The following is a 22,887-nucleotide window of genomic DNA, read 5'->3' as shown; positions in this document are numbered from 1 at the left end:
TGGACTGCGAGAGGATGCAGGCCAGGCTGAGGGACCCCTCCCCACCCCCCTGTGCACAAATGTAATGCACCAGGCCTCTAGTTACTTCAGAACTGCTGGAAAAAATAGAAGGAGGGTAACAGGGAGTGACAAAAATATTGCATTTTAAAAATATATCACTTATTTATAGAATTGTAGTGGGCCATGGGCCAACAGTGTAAGATGAGAGACCACTTATTTGTTCAAGAATATGTATTGATCACTCACTAGTACCTTTTTCTTTTTCTTTTTTTAAAATATATTTTATTGATTTTAGAGAGGAAGAAAGAGGTAGAGAGAGATAGAAACATCAATGATGAGAGAGAATCATTGATTAGCTACCTCCTGCACGCCCCCTACTGGGAATCGAGTCCACAACCCAGGCATGTGTCCTTGGCTGGAATCAAACCTGGGACCCTTCAGTCTGCAGGCCAACGCTCTATCCTTTGAGCCAAACCAGCTAGGGCTTCATTGGTACCTTTTTCAATCTCTCCGCTAGCAAAACAAACAAAAATTTTTGTCCTCTTGGAGCTTGCAGTCTAGTGGGGATCCGTTATGTAGCTGTTGCAGATGATGAAGACTTACACTGGAAGTGAGACAGTGGATATATAGAGAAGTGATTGGATTTGGGATGTATTTTGGAAGGAAGTGGAATAGATAGAATCTGGTGATGGATAGGATAGATTGGACATCACTTCCTCCACAAAGTATTCCCTGGACCCCCTTAATATTAAATTAAGTATCACTATACCCCATGTTTACCTTATTGCTACACACACTGTATTATAAATATTCATTCACTTGTCTGTCTTATCTGTATCTTATCACATGATATCAGAACCCATGGCATGGCACAATGCTTGGGACAAAACAGATACTCAATAAATATATTAAAAAATAAATGTGCTAAATATTAATAATATTTATTATTATGAAATACACTTTCTAAACATATAAACCAAGTTCTTTGTCAAGATATTAGTGGCCCAGTGCACGGATTTGTGCACATTGAAAGGAAAATAATTAGAAGAAATATTTTAATATTGCTACTTGCCCTTTCTCTGTAATGGAAGTGTCAGAGCAGCTGCCAGTTGCCATCTGCAGGATTATCGGTGGGGCAATTGGGCCCCCACTCACACCTGCCTTGGCCTGGCACCACCCACTCACCTGGTCCAACATCCTGCCATGGTCCCGCTCTTGTCAGGGCCCATCAGGGCCAGCAGCACCTCCATTGCCACCTGCTGCCAGTGCCACGTCGCCAACACCTGCCATATTCTGCACCACCCCCTGGTGGTCAGTGCACATCATAGTGAGCGACTGAACTCCTGGTTGAATTCCCAGTCGAGGGGACAATTTGCATATTAGGCTTTTATTATATAGGATTATTCATTGCCCATTCCATAGAAATATCTTCTAGTATGCTGTGATTTTATTCTGGTCTTTGATGCAAAATTTTCCTTTCTAGGTTGGTATCATAAGATTATCTATTTAAACCATGAAAACATTTGTGCAAAGACTAGAAAATTACATTGCCTCATTATGATGGTCACACCTGATTAAACATTGCACAATATCAGAAAACTACAAGTTCAAGATTATAAATATAGTGCCATGGAGCACATTTATAAGAAATCAAATACTCAATCAGGTTGTTATACCATTTGAAAGATCAGTGGCCAAAAACACTAGACATCTTTAGGTAATAGTGAATGCAGCTCTATAGAACCAGTCACAGCTCATAAAATACTATAGAAGTAATTCTAATGGAGTTCAAACTTACAGGATCCCAAACAGCCAACAAAATTCAACAAGAAAGGGAAAAAAGTGTCACATTCAGCCACCTGCCAGAGTCTAGAAAATAATTTTATTTTAAAAACAATCTCTTTGCAATTCTAACTATAAATATCTAGTAATATAGTCCTTCTATAATTACCCAATTAAAGATTAAAGCTCAGTTATCAATGGCTGATATTCAGTGATTGGTTTTAAATCTACATTTTTATTATAAATGACTTTGTGCTCTTCAGTACTTTTAAGTCCCTGGTCCAAAGTCAAGAACTATATGGAAAAGTGTTAAGTCTGACTGTAGTAGACAAAAAGGCCCTAAAAAAACAACAAGGAGTTCCATTAGTTGCCACAGGAATCTGCTTCATTGACTCATGTTCTCCAGACCTTTCTTAGCCAAAGTTTTCAAAGCACTGTCTTCCCATGTGAGTGATCATCATTTCAAAGATTCGGCAACCAGGAAAGGGTTGTTCCCCAGTCTGAACTCCTGCTAAGACTAAAACCCAGTTGCCCTGCCTTCTGATTCTCAAGAGAAGATTTTGGGGGGTGGGAAGCCCTGGGCACTCAATAATCAAGAGTCTCACATATCAAAATATTACCCGAACCCGGCTGGTGTGGCTCAGTGGTTGAGTGTCAACCTATACACCAGGAGGCCATGCATGATTTGATTCCTGGTCAGGGCACATACCCAGAGTGTAGGCTGGATCCCCAGGAGATGTGCAGAAGGCAGCCAATCAATGATTCTCTCTCATTATTGATGTTTCTAGCTCTCTCTCCCTCTCCCTTCTCTCTGAAATCTATAAAAATGTATTTTTAAAAAATATTCCCTGGAAAAATGCCAGTTTATCTCAGCCTAATGTTCCTGAAATTCCACCACTTCCATAAGGCATTCTTAATTGAGCAAATGAAAGGGAAAGGTTTTTCAAGGTTCCTTGCTTTTGTCCACAAATAAAATTCCCATGAGCCTACAAGAAACCTGACCTTATTTGCATATGTGGTTTTCGACATTAATTATTCTGATATCTGTGTGTCAAAACAAAAGGACATCATGTACATTGAGAAGAACATAACATCACTTCTATGATATGCACACCCTAAATGCATAACCTGGACTTCATCATAAAGAAACATCAGATGAGAGAAAGATGGCGGCTCACAGGATGGAGGTGGGGGAGAGGATGTGAGTGAGTAAGAGGGTGAAAGGAGAGTGTGTGGATGTGTGTGGTGTGTGTGTGAGTGAGTGAGGGACAGTTAAATCCAACAGGAGTAGCAGGGGCTGGCAGACCAGACTCTCTTGGACAGGGAGCACCTACCATCACCACAGACACTCCCCCGGTGCAGGACTCAGGCACAGAGCCCACGCCATCTTGAAGGGGAGAGCAGCCTCATCTAGGAACTCATCAACACCACCACCCAGACAGCCCTTGGACACTGCCCACGACCCAGCAGCCACTCCAGCCAAAATCCTGCTGCCCCACCCGCAGACCCACAGACCCTAGTACCTCCATCTCCAAGGGTGCACCACTCCCACAGCAGTAAGTGCAACTTTCCCCCTCCCCAGTGGCAGACCTCGGGACAACACTGCCACATGTTTCCAGAGCACAGGCCTCTGGGGCCCACCACCCCACAGGCAGCTCTTGGGAGCCACTGCGAGCCCCCGCTGGGTGTGATATTGTGCAAACGTGGGCACACTTCCCTGTAGTAGAAATTCTGAATTCACTCTTCCTGAATAACTGCCCACAGACACTGTCGCACAACTATAGCACCAGGGCCCCTCAGGGTGCATCAGAGCTCAGCGCCACAAACACACCACAGGTACCCCTGTGGGGAACAACAGCAAAAACTGAGTCTTCCCACCCCACAGCTGCAGAACTCTGGACACTACAGTTGCGCTTTTCCAGCACACGGGTCTCCTGAGCCCACAGCTTCACAGGCAGCTCTTGGGTGCCACTGTGAGCCCCCGCTGGAAACACTCTTATCCAAACAAAGGTGCACTGCCACAGCAATAGAAATTCTGAATACCCTTGTCCTGGATACCTGCCCAAGGACACCTTGATCGCTTGGCTTCAGCCAGGGCCCTTCAGAGTGCGTCAGTGTGCCATGCTGGCAAACAAACTGCGGGTGCCCCTGTGAGCCGCCACTGGGTGCACGTGTATCCAACCAAGGAGGCAGCAGCAAAAACTGAGTCTTCCCACCCTATAGCTACAGAACTCTGGACACCACAGTCTTGCCTTTCCAGAGCACAGGCCATCTGAGCCCCACCACCCTGACAGACGGCTCCTGGGTACCTCTGTGAGCCCCTGCTGGGCATGTGCAATTTCAACCAAGGACACAAGACAGCAAAAATTTGGACATCCCCCTCCCTGGCTGCTGACATCTGGACACTGCAGTTTCACCTTTCTAGCTCACAGGCCTACATCAAGAAAACCCAAATAGCTCAAGTAGAGAGCTACGCTAGATTACCAAGCCCAGGACACCCGAGAGAACACAACAGCAGCACCACCCCAAAAGAACCTGGGTAGCAAAACAGTCAGATCTAGGACACAGAAACAATTCAAATGTTACAGCAAAACATGGGGGGACAAAAAAGCAATCCCTAAAGGAAAGAAAAAGAGGAATCACCAGAAAGGGTGTTAAATGAAAAGGAGGCAAGTAACATCTCAAAGAAAGAATTCAGAGTAATGGTTATAAGGATGCTCAAATGGCTGGATGACAAATACATGCAACTCAATGACAAATACACACAACTCAAAAAGAAAATTTAAAAAACAAGAGGAGAGCATAAGGAAGCTTTGGGAAAACACAAAATGAAACAACATCCACATAATAGGGGTACTAGAAGAAGAGGAAGAGAAGCAAGGAATAGAAAACCTGTTTGAAGAAATAATAACAGAAAACTTCCCCGATATTGGCAAGAAAAAAACTATGCAAGTCCAAGAAGCACAGAGTCTCAAACAAGATGAACCCAAAAAGACTAACACCAAGACACATCATAATTAAGTTGGCAAACATCAATGGCAAAGTAAAAATCTTAAAAGCTGCCAGAGAGAGACAGAAAGTTACATACAAGGGATCTCCCATTAGAATATCGACTGATTTCTCAACAGAAACACTCCATGCCAGAAGGGAATGGAATGAAATATACAAAGTGATACAAACCAAGGGACTGAATCCAAGAATACTATACCCAGCAAGGCTATCATTCAAAATTGAAGGTGGAATCAGGAACTTCAAAGACAAAAAAGGGCTAATAGAGTTTATTACCACCAAGCCAGCAATGCAAGAAATGCTAAAGGGACTGCTATAAAAAGAAGAAACAGAAAGGCAAGGAGAAACACAAATATTAAGAATAAAAATGACAAGAAACAAGTACTTATCAATAACAACATTAAACATAAATGGATTAAATGCCCCAATCAAAAGACATAGGGTAGCTGAATGGGTAAGAAAACACGACCTATATGTTAGCTGTCTGCAAGAGACACACCTCAGAACAAAGGATTCACACAGACTGATGGTGAAGGGATGGAAAGGGTTTTTCAGGCAAATGGTAATGAGAAAAAATATCAGGTTGCAATACTTATATCTGACAAAATAGACCTCAAAGTAAAGGCCATAACAAGAGATAAGGAAGGCCAGTACATAATACTAAAGGGAGCAATTCAACAAGAAGATATAACTCTGGTAAACATATATGCACCCAATACAGAAGCATGATAATACATAAAACAACTTCTGGAAAATATCAAGGGAGAGATCGATAGTAATACAGTCATAGTAGGGGACTTTAATAACCATTGACACCACTGGATAAATCCTCTAAACAAAAAATCAGCAAAGAAACAGCAATCCTAAATGACTCACTAGATCAGATGAACTTAATTGACATCTTCAGAATATTTCACCCCAAAGCCACAGAATATACATTCTACTCTAGTGCACATGGGACATTTTCAAAGATAAACCACATATTAGGACACAGGCAAATTCAAGAGGATATAAATCATAACAAGCATCTTCTCAGATCACAATGGCATAAAACTAGAAATCAACTACAATAAAAACAATCAAAAAATCAAACATTGCAGGCTAAATAACAAGCTATTAAACAATGATTGGGTTAGCAAAGAGATAAAAGAAAAAAGAAAAAGCACCCTGGAAACAAATGACAATGAAAATACAACAATCCAAAATCTATGGGACACAATGAAAGCAGTCCTGAGAGGGAAGTTCATAGCTCTACAGGCCTACCTCAAAAAACAAGAAAAATCGTAATAAATTATCTAGCCCTAAAACTTAAAGAATTAGACAGAGCAACAAGAAAAGCCCACAATATCCAGAAGGAAGGAGATAATAAAGATAAGAGTAGAAATAAATGACACAGAGACCAAAAATACAATACAAAAGATCAACAAAACCAAGAGTTGGTTCTTTGACAGGATAAACAAGATGGATGAACCTCTAGCCAGGCTCACCACGAAACAAAGAGAGAGGACCCAAATAAATAAAATCAAAAATGAAAGAGGTGAAGTAACAACTGACCCCACTGAAATACAAAGGATTGTAAAAAAAATACTATGAACACCTCTACTCCAACAAAATGGACAACCTTGATGAAATGGACACATTCCTCGAAAAATACAAGCTTCTAAAACTCAATCAAGAAGAATCAGAAAACCTGAATAGGCCAATAACTACTGATGAAATTGAAACAGTAATCAAAATGCTTCCAGCAAACAAAAACCCTGGTAAGGATGGCTTCACAGGGAAGTTTTACCGAACATTCAAAGAAGAACTAAAACCAATCCTTCTCAGACTATTCCAAAAAATTCAAGAGGAAGGCACACTTCCAAGCTCTTTCTATGAAGCCAGCACTACCCTAATCCCAAAACCAGATAAAGACACCACAAAGAAAGAGAATTACAGGCCAACAGCCCTGATGAACATAGATAGTAAAATCCTCAACAAAATTCTAGCAAACCAGATCCACCATTACATTAGAAAGATCATACACCATGACCAAGTGAGATTTATTCCAGGGATGCAAGGCTGGTACAATATCTGCAAATCAATAAATGTGATACATCACATAAACAAATTGAGAGACAAAAATCACAGAATCATATCAATTGATGCAGAAGAGGAATTTGACAAAGTCCAACACCCTTTTCTGATAAAAACGCTCAGCAAAGTGGGAATAGAAGGATCATACCTCAACATAATAAAAGCCTTATATGACAAACCTACAGCCAAGATCATACTCAATGGGAAAAAACTAAAACCATTTCCCTTAAGAACAGAAACAAGACAGGGATGCCCGCTTTCACCACTCCTGTTCAACATGGTATTGGAAGTGCTAGCCAATGCAATCAAACAAGAAGAAGAAATAACAGGCATCCAAATTGGAAAAGAAGTAAAATTGTCATTATTCACGGATGACATGATACTATACATAGAAAACCCTAAAGACTCCATCAAAAAATTATTAGACTTCATAAATGAATTCGACAATGTAGCAGGATACAAAATTAATGCCAAGAAATCTATGGCATTTTTATATACCAACAGTGAACTTACAGAAAGACAGATTAAAAAAACAATCCCATTTACCATTGCACAAAATAATTAAGATACCTAGGAATAAACTTAACTAAGGTGGTAAAAGACCTCTACTCAGAAAACTACAGGATGTTGAAAAAAGAGATAGAGAAAGACATAAGCAGATGGAAGAACATACCGTGTTCATGGATTGGTAGAATCAACATCATTAAAATGTCCATACTACCCAAAGAAATCTATAAATTTAATGCACTCCCCATTAAAATACCAACAGCATATTTCACAGACCTAGAACGAACTCTCCAAAAATTCATCTGGAAAAAAAAAAAAGATCCCAAATAGCTGCAGCAATCCTAAAAAAGAAGAACAAAGTAGGTGGGATCTCAGTACCAGATATCAAGCTGTATTACGAAGCCACTGTTCTCAAAACAGCCTGGTACTGTGACACAAGAACAGACATATAGACCAATGGAATAGAATACAGAACCGAGAAATCAACCCAAACCACTATGCTCAATTAATATTTGACAAAGGAGGCATGAACATACAATGGAGTCAAGACAGTCTCTTCAACAAATAGTGTTGGGAAAATTGCACAGATACATGCAAAAAAATGAAACTAGATCACCAACTTTCACCATACACAAAAATAAACTAAAATGGATAAAGGAATTGAACATAAGATGGAAAACCATAAAAATACTAAAGGAATCCACAGGCAACAAAATCTCAGACATATGCCGAAGCAATTTCTTCACTGATACAGCTCCTAGGGCAATGGAAACTAAAGAGAAAATAAACAAATTAGACTACATCAAAATAAAAAGCTTTTGTACAACAAAAGAAACCATCAACAAAACAACAAGAAAGCCCACTGAATGGGAGAACATATTTGCCAATGTTATCACCGATAAGGGTTTAATCTCCAACATTTACAGGGAAGTCATACAACTCAACAAAAGGAAGATAAACAATCCAATCAAAAAATGAGCAATGGACCTAAATAGACACTTTTCGAAAGAGGCCATAAGGAATGCGAAGGGACATATGAAAACATGCTCAAAATCACTAATCATCCGAGAAATGCAAATCAAAACGACAATGAGGTACCATCTCACACCTGTCAGAATAGCTATTATCAACAAATCAACAAATGACAAGTGCTTGCGAGAATTCAGAGAAAAAGGAACCTTCGTGCACTGCTGGTGGGAATGCAGACTGGTGCAGCCACTGTGGAGAGCAGTATGGAGTTTCCTCAAAAAACTAAAAATGGAACTCCCATTTGACCCATCAATTCCACTCCTAGGAATATATCCCAAGAAACTAGAAACACCAATCAGAAAGGATATATGCACCTCTGTGTTCATAGCAGCACAATTTACCATAGCTAAGATTTGGAAACAGCCTAAATGCCCATCAGATGAGTGGATTAAAAAACTGTGGTACATCTACACAATGGAATACTATGCTGCTGTAAAAAGGAAGGAACTCCTACCATTTGCAACAGCATGGATGGAGCTGGAGAGCATTATGGTAAGTGAAATAAGTCAGTCAGAGAAAGATAAATATCACATGTTCTCACTCATTTGTGGATTATAATGAACAACATAAACCGATGAACAAAAACAGATCCAAAGACAGAGAAACATCGATCAGATGCTCAAATCTCAGAGGAAAAGTAGGGGAGGGTGGGGGAGAGGTCAACCAAGAGACTTGTATGCATGCATATAGCATAACCAATGGACATAGACAACAGAGGGTGAGAGTGAGGGTAGGATTGGGCGGGTGGGGAGCAATGGGGGGATAACCACACATTTGTAATACCTTAATCAATAAAATAAATAAAAAAAGAAACATCAGGCAAATTCAAATTCAGGGACATTCTATAAAACAATTGGACTATATGCTTTGAAATATCAAGATCATGAAAGGCAAACAAAGACTGAGTAACTATTTCAGATTAAAGAAGACTAATGAGACACAATAACTAAATGCAGTGCAATGAGTGATACTGGATTGGACCCTGCATTTATATTTTCTACAAAAGACATTAGTGGGACAATTAGCAAATTTGAATCAAGTCTGAACGTCAGAGAATAGTATTGTTTTGATAATTGTGTTGTGGTTATGTAAGCGAATGTTCTTGTTTTTAGAAAATACACACTGAAGTATTTAAGGATAAAGGAGCATCACGTGTGTAACTTATTCTCAAACAGATCAGAAAAATATATTCATATTTATAATGAGAGAGAGAATAATAAAGTATAATGAGATAAAATGCTAAGTTTGGAGAATCTGGATGATGAGTATATGAAAATTGTAATATCTTTGCAATTTTTCTGTAAACCTGAAATTATTCCAAAATAAAAAAGTTGAAAATATCTGTAGTCATCCATCTTTGTCGCTCTAGTCTGTTTTAGATGGAAAATCCACACACAAATCATCTTATTTTCCTGGCAGAGGTATCTTCAATTAATTCGTGGAGCATATGATCATATTTAAATCTAAGAAATAATTTAAATCCACTTTAATTTCAAAAGTAGATCTGTGAGGACTAGGTGATGCAGGGACTCCAAAATAAATCTGGCAGGATTATTCCAGTAATGCTACACCATTCAACTTGAGAATTGGTACCCTAAAGGGAAGGTTGCCATCTCTGCCGGGTGCCTACCAACTTGCCAAGCACCAGTGCCTATTCAGAGATGTTTGTCCACAGCGCCAACTTCCATTAAAAGCCATTGACGCAGTATTCCGTTTGACCACCTGAGGGCGTGCTAAAATTACTTTCGCTAACTCGGGGATTTCGAGGCACTGGGAAGGGAAGTGTGTGGGAGGTATGAGTCCCAGCTGTCTTCAGGTGCCTGTACAGACTCCTGGTGAGCGGAAAAGGGAGGGAGTTGTAATTTCAACCTTAGGAAAACTGTGTTCTCTTCAGAGTTCGACTTCATTGTCTTCTGCCTGCATTCCCGTTTCTCTTCTCTAGATATCCGGAGCCCTCTTGGTCTCTTTAATCCTCCAACAGTTTTGCCCCAAACTCATCTACACTCGGGTGTAAGACTAATAATAATGACAATCATTATAGCAGAGGTCTCAACTGATAATGATAATCATGTTAGTAGAATGTGGCCCCTCTCAAGAGAGATTTAGAAGTTGACAGGAATCCATGCGTTAAACTATAGGATTAGGCTCAGATTAGAAATTCAGGCCTCAAAACTAGTGAAGGAGAATGTGGGAGCACATAGGAGCCTTTATTACTCTCCTAAAATCATACTTTGATGCTTAAAGGGAGCCTGGTTGTGATCCAGCTAGGCAAGGAAACAGGGTGCTTAGGATTTGTGGGGGGTTGGAGGGGGACGTTTGCTTTTCAGGGCTGAAAATTGGACTGTAGAGGGGTGCTGGCTGGAAGGCAGAAAGGTAGATAAAGTGAAGAACTGTCACCACTAGGGAATCTTTGCTTTACAGTTGTATTATTCAACCTTTAAGAAAAGGTTGAGTAATACAACTGTAAAGCAAAGATTGCAGATCCTTTTGTAGTTGCCCCTTTTCTACCCCAAAAAAGCAGAACTCTCCTTTATTTTGAAGCAGAGAAGAAAGTTGGGTGTGATACAGCAATGTACATGGTTAAGACTTCTGGGGGAATTGATGGTGTCATGAGACTAAATCTATTAAAGGGACCATTTCCTAGCACAATGTTGCCCACCATATATCTTAAGAGAAATTTATCAATACAAATCTGTAATCACCAATTAAAAACTTATAAACATTCATTTATTCATTCAGTAATTATAGACCTGGACTTTAGATGCCTTTTAAGAAGTTTGATTTTAATCCAGTCTGTTTTACCCCAATTATCTCTCAATAAACTTCTGGAAATATCCATCAAATTTTGAGCCCCAGGCTGATCTGCCTCTGCCACAACTTCCCTGCCCAGACTGAGTTGCCACCCTACCTCAATCTGTTAAGATTGGCCTCCAGTAAAGCAAACAAATGTCTATGTTCACCCAAAATTGTGAACCTATATGGTGAGATGTTCTGGACCACCAATTCCTGAAAAGCAGTAGGTGTGCCTCTTTCATTAAAGAGCCTGTACCTTGTTATCATTGGTCTCCCTGTGCTCCACATGTCTGACACTGTGTATTTTGAATAAGTAAATATTTAATACATTTTTGTGAGTTTGTGGTGTTTTTAAAGGATTTATGAAGTAAAACACCACCCAAAGCTGGCAAATGTCTATCAGATACTCAACTCTGTAATTTCAAATTATTCTTTAAGTTCCAGTTAAAATCACTTTCCAAAAAATACAGGGAGGCAAATAGCTAAAATACTGCCAAAGTCAACCTTTGGGAATGTACTTGCTTCTGTACTATAATTTTCTATATTATATAACTGACACCTTCCAATATATATATATATAAAAGGCTAATATGCAAAGTGTCCACTCAGGAGTTTGACCCAGAGACTGGGAGTGAAATCGTTCACTATGACATGCGCTGACCAGGGGCCAATGCAGAATGAAGAAAGGCCCCGGCTGGCAGCCGGCAGCTGGGGAAGGAAGGCCCTGGTCAGCAGCCAGAAGGCCCTGATCAGCCATGATTGCTGGCCAGGCCTAGGAACCCTACCCATGCACAAATTTCATGCACTGGGCCTCTAGTTAATTTATAATTAATAACATCAAGTATGCCCTTAAAATATATAGTATGAATATTCTTTTATGTCTAAAAGCAGTGGAATGTTAAAAAGGAAAACACTTACAACTTGCCTCAGGAGACCTGGATGTAGATTATCACAGTGTTTATGGTGATGCCAAGTGATGAGATCCCTGTGCTTTTTCTCACCCTTTCCCTCCAATCTGCCAGGAGGACACCGCTTACTCTGTAAAGCTTTTCCTTTTTACAGACCTTTCCCTGGTGTTAATATGTTTTTCCAGTATTTTCCTATGCCAGTCTCCCTGCTGTACCACTACAGACTTCAGAAAAGACCTTACATCACCTTCCCCCCCCACCCCCGCCCCCAACACACATACCAGTCACATTTGTCTGTTTACACATCTGTCTCCTCTGCCAAAGATCAGACAGTACTGGGTTTTGTAGCTGCTCTTCCTAGCTCAGCACCTGGTACCCCATAAGCCTTTGGTATAGGTCCATATATTTGTATGTCTTCATAATTGTGCATTTTATTCTGCCACTTGTCTGCTCCTTTCATTCCAGCCTTGTGATTGATTGATTCGGCAGCTGTAGCTAAAGCAGGCCAATTTTAGGACAGAAGCGGGATTGTCCAGCAGAGGGAGCCCTAAAGCCCTGGTCTGTGCTTGGGTGTCAAGGAATTCAACTCTCAAACTGCAGTTTGGGCTTCACCTTTCCCAATGCCAGCTTCCCTCTACTCAGGAAAACACATCTACTATCAAGCCCTGCACAACTCAATGTCTGGACATAAATGGACAAGGGCAAGCCACAGGGATCCTTCCAGAAAGAGATATGTTCTGTTTGTAATCTAAGATAACTGAAACAGCAAGTGGGTATCAGCACCAGAAATGAGCACTAAACAAAGCACCAAAACCCCAAGAAGAATAAAAATTCTTGTTTTTGTTGTTCTTATAGATAACATGATATGAGCACTGACTAGGTGTCAGGCTCTATGCTAAATGCTTGACCTATGATTTAATCATCAAAACAACCCTCTGAGGTAGAGGCCATTATCATCCCCATTTTGCTAATAAGAAACCGGAAGCTCTAAGAGTTTAATGGAACTTGCATGTTCATTTCGATATTAAGTAATGAAGCCAGGATTCAAAATCTGTTTTGTATAATGTGAGCCCCAACATGTATATAATGTATCATAATTCAAGGGAGAAATTGAGATGAGGAAATGTGGTTAAATGGGAAACAAGAACATGAGTTGGTAACTGAACAGTTGATTTTTAGAAAGTTATACAATAAACATCTCAAAATCATCTCTCATACCACTCTTTGGGAAACACTGGGTTTTTTTTAAAAAAAAAAAAAGGCATTGTCTCCAGAAGGCCACTGGTTGAACTGAAAATATATAAACTTAACATCCTTAATAATGTAGTGCTGTATGTTTACTGCACTAATGGGTTTTCATGAATAGAGTTTTGAGAGGACAGTACACAGGACAGGTATCAAAGACCAAGGGGAGCCTTTAATATGTCATAGGGGGAAAGTGCCCTGTGTGAAGTATTTGTAACAAAATCATTGCTAAGTGGCTAAATCCAGGCTCCTATCTCCTGATACCTGATTCTGTTCACAGGTCCCAAGCTCAGCTGGCCCACAGGGAAAGGTGTCACTCTTGGGTGTAACTCTTAGTACATGAATGCTGGTATTTCACTATTGCTTTATGATACTGTTTCATCTTTAAGGGTATCCATATTGCTGTATGTCTCACTCCAAGAAGGTCTGATTCCCATTCACAATCAACTTCTTGTAGAGGAAAAAGCAAACAAGGAGGACCCCGTATGTGCCCAAGAATAGTTCTCATGGAGAGGATGTGCAAGATTTGCACACCCACTCCTGAAGACATGGAAACCAAGCAAAGTGGAAAGTTGCCAGTCAAAACCTTTGCCAGCCCAAGTGAAGTCACAAATGTTTATGCAGATGGTATAACTTTCTGTCTCAAAGTGACTTGATATGTGTCATAGGGGCATAAATTTCTCCCAAATGTACTCTTCCTGAGAGAACCTGAAAAAAAAGCTTCACAGCAAACTGTGCCTAGGAATGCATATTATTGGGGGCCCTGTGCCTGTCATAGGGAAAAAGAATGTAACTTCAACCTTAGACTCTCAGGCCAACCTCACTGCTGCTGCTTGGAAAGCCAGCCTTGGTGTAAGTATAATTAGTACATCAAACGCATGATCACATGGATATTAGTGAGTACACGGCTACATTTAAAAGGTGATTCCATTTGTATGCACCAATAATGAACTCTCAGAAAGAGAAATTGAGAAAACAATCCCATTTACAATTGCATCAAAAAATAAAATACCTATGAATAAATTTAACCAAGGAGTTAAAAGATCCCAACTCAGAAAATTATAAGACATTGAATAAAATAATTGAAGAAGATACAAATTTTTTAAAAAGCATATTCCATACAACCTTCCAAAGCTCAACCAGGAGGAATCAAAAAATCTGAATAAGCCGATAACAATGGAAGAAATTGAAGCAGTAATCAAAAAACTTGCAACAAACAGCAGGAGAAACCAAGATGACAGCATAGGTAAACACCTAAACTGCTGCCTAGCACAATTTCAAAACTACAACTAAAAGACAAAACGGACATCATCCAGAACCACAGGAAGGCTGGCTGAGTGGAAATTCTACAACTAGAAGGAAAGAGAAAAGCACACTGAGACTCAGAGGAGCTGCAGGAGGCAGAGGTACTGAGACACGCACGGAGAGGACTGACAACTGAGTGCACAGCTGGCTTTCTCAAGCAGGAGGGAGACACAAGCTCCCAACTGCACTGAACTCCAGTTCCGGGCGACACACTGGGGACCCAGACCCATTCGGGGAGAAACTGGACTGTCTGGCAGCGGGCGGAACTCGAGGGCAGCTTTCTCTCAGAGGTGCTTGCAGTGATTACCACGGGACACTAAGACACAGGGGCCTATTAGGGCATGGCTGTTGGGAAACCAATGCTGTCTGCTCCGCCCTGAGACTCCGCCCCATCCAAGCTGAGTACAGAGGCTTTTGCAAGTCTTGTCTCATAAGGGTGTCTCCAGCACAGAAGTTCTCCCAGCACAGACACAGCTGATCATCACAGACAATTGGCCTGGAGGTCAATTCCTTCCAGTGATACCAACAACAATCAAGGCTTAACTACAGCAGGACTGTGCACACAGCCCACAAAGGGGTGCACCAAGAGTGTCCACCTCAGGTAACTGGGGAGGCTGAGCCACTGGGCCCTATAAGACACCTAGCACACAAAGCCACTCTATCAACTCAGGGAAGCAGCCAAAATGTGGGACAAAGAAACAGATCACAAATGAAAGAAATGAAGGAAAGCAAATGACTGGATATAGAGTTCAAAACCACAGTTATAAGGTTTTTCAAGAATTTTCTAGAAAAGGCTGATAAATTTAGTGAGACCCTCGAGGATATGAAAAAGGACCAACTAGAAATTAAGCATACACTGACTGAAATAAAAAATATTATACAGAGATCTAACAGCAGACTAGAGGATCGCAAGAATCAAGTCAAAGATTTGAAATACAAAGAAGCAAAAAACACTCATCCAGAGAAGCAAAAAGAAAAAATAATCCAAAAATATGAAGATAGTGTAAAGAGCCTCTGGGACAACTTCAAGCATACCAACATCAGAATTATGGGGGTGCCAGAAGAAGAGAGAGAGCAAGAGACTGAAAACCTATTTGAAGAAATAATGACCGAAAACTTCCCCCACCTGGTGAAAGAAATAGACTTACAAGTCCAGGAAGCGCACAGAACCCCAAACAAAAGGAATCCAAAGAGGACCACACCAAGACACATCATAATTAAAATGCCAAGAGCAAAAGACAGAGAGAGAATATTAAAAGTAACAAGAGAAAAACAGTTAGTTACCTACAAGGGAGCACCCATATGACTGTCAGCTGATTTCTCAACAGAAACTATGCAGGCCAGATGGGAGTGGCAAGAAATATTCAAAGTGATGAATAGCAAGAACCTACAACCAAGATTACTCTACCCAGCAAAGCTATCATTCAGAATTGAAGGGCAGATAAAGAGCTTCACAGATAAGAAAAAGTTAAAGGAGTTCATCACCACCAAACCAGTATTATATGAAATGCTGTAAGGTATTCTTTAAGAAGAGGAAGAAGAAGGTAAAGATAGAAATTATGAACAACAAATACATATCTATCAACAAGTGAATCTGAAAATCAAGTGAATAAAAAAATCTGATGAACAGAATAAACTGGTGAATATAATAGAATCAGGGGCATAAAAAGGGAGTGGACTGACAATTCTCGGGGGGAAAGGGGTATGAGGGGTGCGGGAAGAGACTAGACAAAAATCATACTCCTATGGATGAGGACAGTGGGGGGGAGGGGAGGGGCAGAGGGTGGGGTGGGAACCGGGTGGAGGTGAGCTAGGGGGGGAAAAAGAGGAACAATTGTAATAATCTGAACAATAAAGATTTATTAAATTAAAAAAAAAAACTTCCAACAAACAAAAGCCCTGGACCAGATGGCTTCACGGGGGAGTTTTATCAAACATTCAAAGAAGAACTAAAACCTATCTTCCTCTGACTATTCCAAAAAATTCAAGTGGAAGAAGCATTTCCAGGCTCTTTCTACAAAGCCAGCATTACCCTAATCCCAAAACCAGATAAAGACAATACAAAGAAAGAGAATTACAGGCCAATATCCCTCATGAACATAGACACCAAAATCCTCAACAAAATTCTAGCAAATCAAATCCAGCATTACATTAGAAAGATCATACACCATGACCAAGTGGGGTTTATTCTGAGGATGCAAGGATGGTACAATATCCGCAAATCAATAAATGTGATACACCACATAAACTGAGAGATGAAAACCATATAATCATATCTACTGATGCAGAAAAAACATTTGACAAAATCCAACACCCTTCCTTGATAGAAACTCTCAGCAAAGTGGGAATAGAAGGATCATACCTCAACATAATAAAAGCCATATATGACAAATCCACAAGCCAACATCACATTCAATGGGCAAAAACTAAAACCATTTCCCCTAAGAACAGGAACAAGACAGGGATGCCTACTCTCACCACTCCTCTTCAACATAGTACTGGAAGTGCTAGCCATTGTGATCAGACAAGAAGAAGAAATAAAAGGCATTCAAATTGGAAAATAAGAAGTAAAACTGTCCTTATTCACAGATGACATTATACTGTACATAGAAAGCCCCTAAGACTCCATAAAAAAAACTACTAGACCTAATAAATGAATTCAGCAATGTAGCAGGATACAAAATTAACACCCAGAAGTCTATGGATTTTCTATAAATCAATAATGAACTCACAGAAAGAGAAATTAAAAAACCAATCCCATTTACCAGTGCAACAATAATATTAAGATACCTAGGAATAAACTTAACCAAGGAGACAAAGGACTTGTACTCAGAAAATTTCAGGACACTAAAAAAAAAGAGGTAGAGGAAGACAAGAACAAATGGAAGAATATACTGTGTTCATGGATTGGTAGAATCAACATCGTTAAAATGTCTATACTACCCAAAGAAATCTATAAATTCAATGCAATCTCCATTAAAATACCAACTGCATACTTCAAAGACCTATAACAAATTCTCCAAAAATTCATCTGGAATTAAAAAAAGACCCCAAATAGCTGCAGCAATCTTGAGAAAGAAGAACAATGTTGGAGAGATCACAATACCAGATATCAAGCTATACTACAAAGCCACTGTTCTCAAAACTGCCTGGTACTGGCAGAAGAATAGATATACAGACCAGTGGAACAGAACAGAGAACCCAGAAATTGACACAAGCCAGTATGCTCAATTAATATTTAAAACAAAGGAGGCAAGAGAATATAATGGAGACAAGACAGTCTCTTCAATAAATGGTGTTGGGAAAACTGGACAGATACTTGCAAAAAAATGAAACTAGACCACCAACTTACACCATACACAAAAATAAACTCAAAATGGATAAAGGACTTAAACATAAGATGGGAAACCATAAAAATCTTAGAAGAAGCCATAGGCAGCAAAATAGCAGACATTTGTCATAGCAATATCTCTACAGATACAGCTCCTAGGGGTATGGAAACTAAGGAGAAAATAAACAAATGGGACTACATGAAAATAAAAAGCTTCTGCACAGCAAAAGAAACCATCAACAAAACAACAAGAAAGCCCACTGCATGGGAGAACATATTTGCCAATGTTATCTCCGATAAGCGTTTAATCTCCAACATTCACAGGGAACTCATACAATTTAACAAAAGGAAGATAAACAATCCAATAAAAAAAATGGGCAACAGACCTAAATAGACACTTTTCGAAAGAGGACATTCAGAAAGCCAAGAGACATATGAAAACATGCTCAAAGTCACTAGTCATCTGAGAGATGCAAATCAAAACAACAATAAGGTACCATCTCACACCTGGCAGAATGGCTATCATCAAATAATCAACAAATGACAAGTGCTGGAGAGGATGCGGGGAAAAAAGAACCCTCCTTCACTGCTGGTGGGAATGCAGACTGGTGGGAATGCATACTGAGAAAACAGTATGGCATTTCCTCAAAAAATTAAAAATGGAACTGCCATTTGACCCAGTAATACCACTTCTAGGAATATTTCCCAAGAAAACAGCAACACCAATCAGAAAGGATATATGCAGCCTTATGTTCATAGCAGCACAATTTACAATAGCTAAGATTTGGAAACAGCCTAAGTGCCCATCAGCAGATGAGTGGATTAGAAAACTGTGGTACATCACACAATGGAATACTATGCTGCTGTAAAAAGGAAGGAACTCCTACCATTTGCAACAGCATGGATGGAGCTGGAGAGCATTATGGTAAGTGAAATAAGTCAGTCATAGAAAGATAAATATCACATGATCTCACTCATTTGTGGGTTATAATGAACAACATAAACTGATGAACAAAAACAGATCCAGAGACAAAGAAACATCAATCAGATGCTCAAACCTCAGAGGGAAGGTAGGGGAGGGTGGGGATAAGGTGGAGAGATCAACCAAAAGACTTATATGCATGCATATAAGCATAAGCAATGTAAAGAGAAACCAGGGGAGTGAGGGCATGTACAGGAGTGGGGTGGGGGGCAATAGGGGGATAAGGACACATATGTAATACCTTAATAAATAAAAAAAGAAAGAAAAATAAAGAAGGAATTTTTATCATTTGCAACAGCATGGATGGAACTGGAGAGCATTATGCTAAGTGAAATAAGCCAGTCAGTGAATGATAAATACCACATGATCTCACTCATTTGTGGAATATAAAGAACATTATAAATTGTTGAACAAAAATAGATAGAGGCAAAGAAGCATCAAACAGACTGTCAAAGTACAGCGGGAAGGCAGGGGGGGGGGGTTGTGGGGCGTAAGAGATCTACCGAAGGACTTGTATGCATGCATATAAGCACAACCAATAGACACAAGACACTGGGGGTGGGGGGTGAGCGCAATGCCGTGTGGTAGGGGAGGCCGGGAGGAGGTCAATGGGGGGGGGAAAAGGAGACATATACTACTATTTGTAATACCTTAAACAATAAAATAAATTTTAAAAAAGCATATTCCAAGTTCATGAATAGGAAGAATTAGCATCATTAAAATGTTCATACTATCCAAATCAATCTATAAAGTCAATGCAATCCCTATCAAAATACCAATAGTGTTTTTCACAGAACTAGAACAAATAATCCAAAAATATTTAAGGAACCACAAAGGCCCCAAATAGCCACAATAATCTTGAGATAAAGGAACAAAGTTGGATGTATCATGCCACCTGATATCAAATTACACTATAAGGCTATAGTAACCAAATCAGCATAGTACTGGCACAAAACCAGACACATAGATCAATGCAAAAGAATAGAGAGCCCAGAAATAAACCTAAACCTATATAATCAGTCAATCTACAACAAACAAGGTAAGAACAAACAAGGTAATGACAGTCTATTCAATAAATGATGTTTGAAAAATTGGACTGATACAGGCAAAAATGAAATTAGACTACATTCTTATACCGTATACAAGAATAAACTCAAAATGGATTAAAGACTTAAGAGTAAGACTCAAGAACATAAAACTCCTAGCCAAAACCAGTTTGGCTCAGTGGATAGAGCGTCGGTCTGCGGACTGAAGGGTCCCAGGTTCAATTCCGGTTAAGGGCATGTACCTTGGTTGCGGGCACATCCCCAGTAGGAGGTGTGCAGGAGGCAGCTGATCGATGTTTCTCTCTCATCGATGTTTCTAACTCTCTATCCCTTTCCCTTCCTCTCTGTAAAAAATTCAATAAAATATATTTTTTAAAAAAAAGAACATAAAACTCCTAGACGAAAACATAGGCAGTAACATTTCTGACACTTCTCTTAGCAATATTTTTTCTTATTTTTATCCTGGTGCAAAAAACAAAAGAAAAAATAAACAAATGGGACTACAACAAACTAAAAAAGTTTTTGCACAGGAAAAAAACAACCATCAGCAAAATGAAAAGACAACCTACCAAATGGAAGAAGATGTTCACCAATAAGGAGTTAATATCCAAAATTTATAAAGAACTCATACAACACAACACACACACACACACACACACACACACACACACAAATCAATTTAAAAATGGGCAGAGGACCTAAATAGACACTTCTCCAAAGAGGACATACAGATGGCCAATAGATATATGAAAAGATGCTCATCCTCACTAAACATCAGAGAAATGCAAATTAAAACCACAAATGAGATATCATCTCATACCTGTTAGAATGGCTGTCATCAATAAATTAACAAGCAGTAAATATTGGTGAGGATGTGGAGAAAAGGGAACCCTTGTGCAATGTTGATGGGAATGCAAATTTGTACAGCCACTATAGAAAACAATATGGAGGTTCCTCAAAAAATTAAAAATGGAACTACCTTATGACCCAGCAATTCCACTCCTGGGTATAAATCCAAAGAAATCCAAAACACTAATTCAAAAGAATATATGTATCTGAATGTTCATTGCAGCCTTATTTATAACTAGAGGCCCGCTGCATGAATTCGTGCACTGGTGGGGTCCCTTGGCCTGGCCTGCTCCCTCTTGCAATCTGGGACCCCTTGGGGGATGTCAGAGGCCCAGTGCACGGATACGGCCTGATTCCCGCAGGCCAGGCCGAGGGATCCCACTGGTGCATGAATCCAACACTGGGCCTCTAGTATGCATATAAGATATTTGGTTAATCTCTTCCCGCCCTGCCCTCTCCTTCCTTCCCCCTGGGATTCATCAGTCTGTTCCATGTTCCCATGTCTGCTCCCTGGTGGTCAGTGTGTGTCACAGCTACTGGTCAAAGGGTCTAATGGTTGCTTAGGCCAGTGGTTGGCAAACTGTGGCTCTCGAGCCACATGTGGCTTTTTGGCCCCTTGAGTGTGGCTCTTCCACAAAATACTACAGTCTGGGCGAGTCTATTTTGAAGAAGTGGCGTTAGAAGAAGTTTAAGTTTAAAAAATTTGGCTCTCAAAAGAAATTTCAATTGTTGTACTGTTGATATTTGGCTCTGTTGACTAATGAGTTTGCTGACCACTGGCTTAGGCTTTTACATATATAGATAGCCAAGATATGTAAGCAGCCCAAGTGTCCATTAGTAGATGAGTGAATGAAAAAGCAGTGGTACATAGTATATACAATGGAATATTACTCAGCCATAAAAAAGAATGAAATCTTATCATTTGTGACAGCGTTCATAGATCTAGAGGCTATTATGGTTAGTGAAATAAGTCAGACAAAGACAAATACTATGTGATTTCACTTATATTTGGAATCTAAAGAACAAAATAAATGAACAAACAAAATAGAAACAGACTCATAGATATAGAGAACAAACTGAGAATTGCCAGATGAGAGGGGGTTGAGGACTGGGAAAAAATGGTGAAGGGATTAAGAAATATAAATTGACAGTTACAAAACAAACATGTAGATGTAAAGTATATCATAGGGAATATAGTCAACAATACTGTAAGCTATGCACTGTGCTAGATGGGTACTAGGATTACTGGGGGATCATTTCATAAATTATATAATTGTCTAACCACTATGTTGTACACCTGAAACTAACATAATATTGAATACCAACTGTAATTGAAAAAATAATAAAAAGATGTACAGCTGGTGTTGCTCAGTGGTTGAGCGTCAACCTATGAACCAGGTCACAGTTCAATTCCAGGTCAAGGCACATGCCCGGATTGTGGGCTTAATCCTCAGTAGGGGCGTGCTGGCGGCAGCCGATCAATAATTCTCTCTCATCATTGATGTTTCTATCTCTCCCTCTCCTTTCCTCTCTGAAATCAATAAAAATATATTTTAAAAAATAAACAAATAAAGCAGAAATAAAAGCAACAATAACAAAAAATCAATAAAATAAAATAATCCCACCTCAGTAATCCAAAATAAAAAGATATGCAGAAACATTTTTAAAAGATTATTCCATTTGAAATCAATTTAAAGGAAAACATTTAGTAAGTGATGGTATTGATGTTATTTAAAATGGCAAAAAACTGGCCCTCATGTGACCAGTATTTGAGGACCCCACACTTCCAGAGGAGTACCACAACAGTGGAAATCCCAGTCACCATGGCAGGCCTACCGGGGACGGGGGAGTCTCTGGGGCAGACCATTGTTCCCTCACCCTTGACTTCCTAGGAGTTGGTCTAGCCTGCCTGTAATGAATAAATGTGCACACACATTCTGAAGCCAGGAAGAGGGAAAGGTGGCTCACGCTTATTTGGGGACTAGGTACACATTCTCCCTGCTCTGTAGAAACCTGAGCAGGGCT

The sequence above is a fragment of the Plecotus auritus genome (assembly GCF_963455305.1).
Source record: "Plecotus auritus genome assembly, chromosome: X".
In the NCBI taxonomy this organism is placed as follows: Eukaryota; Metazoa; Chordata; class Mammalia; order Chiroptera; family Vespertilionidae; genus Plecotus; species Plecotus auritus.
The sequence above is the reverse complement of the archived record's forward strand: the minus strand, read 5'-3'. Positions refer to the sequence as shown.